This window comes from Nannospalax galili, unplaced genomic scaffold (genome assembly GCF_000622305.1).
Source record: "Nannospalax galili isolate Female #2095 unplaced genomic scaffold, S.galili_v1.0 scaffold1448, whole genome shotgun sequence".
Classification (NCBI taxonomy): domain Eukaryota; kingdom Metazoa; phylum Chordata; class Mammalia; order Rodentia; family Spalacidae; genus Nannospalax; species Nannospalax galili.
In genome coordinates, this window is record NW_008358646.1 from 764918 (window position 1) to 765869 (window position 952).

At 38.9% G+C, this 952-nt stretch overlaps 1 protein-coding gene across 1 annotated transcript in view; it reads left to right on the plus strand.

Moving 5' to 3' along the window:
* Top3a (DNA topoisomerase III alpha) overlaps nt 1-952 on the plus strand; it is a gene marked incomplete in the record, with an annotated part of 45143 nt that overhangs the window by 34092 nt on the left and 10099 nt on the right.

A 952-nucleotide genomic window follows, 5' to 3' on the forward strand; every position in this document is an offset into this window, starting at 1 on the left:
ATTCTGGTCTGAAAGTATAGCTCAGGCTCAGGAACTAGCATGCATCAAGCTCTAAAGGTGCAATTTACTGTTATTTAGTATATTCCCAGCACAACTATCACTACAGTTGGTTTTAGAACATTTTCATCATCTCAAAAAGAGATACCATACTCTGTCTTTCTCCATTCTCTCTTCCATCTACTACCATCAGCCTAGGTAACCATGAATCTGACTCAGATTTGCATAATTTAGACTGTCCAGATGCAATCGTAGAATAAGTGGGCTTTTATAACTGACTTCCACTTAACACAATGTCCTCAAGGATCATCCATATTATATAGCCTGGCAGAACTGCATTCTTTTTTATTGCTAAATAATATTCCATTGTGTGGACAGACCATATTTTATGTATGTATTTATTAGTTGGTAGACCCTAGGATTGTTTGGACTTTGGAGCTATTATGAACAGTCATGTACACAGATGTGTGTGTACATGTTTTCAGTGCCCTTGGGTATGTGCCTAAAAGTAGAATTGCTTTTCCTTTTTTTAAAAAAAAAATTATCTATTTTATGTGTATGAGTTGTTTTACCTATATGTACATAAGTGCACTCATGTCTTGCAATGCCCATGGAAGTCAGAAGAGGGCGTTGGATTCCCTGGAACTAGAGCCACAGACAGTTAGTTGTTAGCCACCATGTGAGTGCTAGGAACCAAATCCAGGTCCTCTGCAAGATCAGCCATGCTCTCAACTACTGAGCCATCTCTCTAGCCCCTTTTTTGTTGGGTTTCTTTTGAGACAAGGTCTTGCTCTGCAGCCCTGTCTGGCTTGGAACTCACAGAGATCTGCATGCCTCTATCTCTGGAGTACTGGGATTAAAGGCATGTGCCACCATGCTCAGCTTGCCCAACCTTTTTTTTTTTTTTTTTAATTTTTTATTTTATTATTTTTATGTGTATGTGTGTATTGCCTGC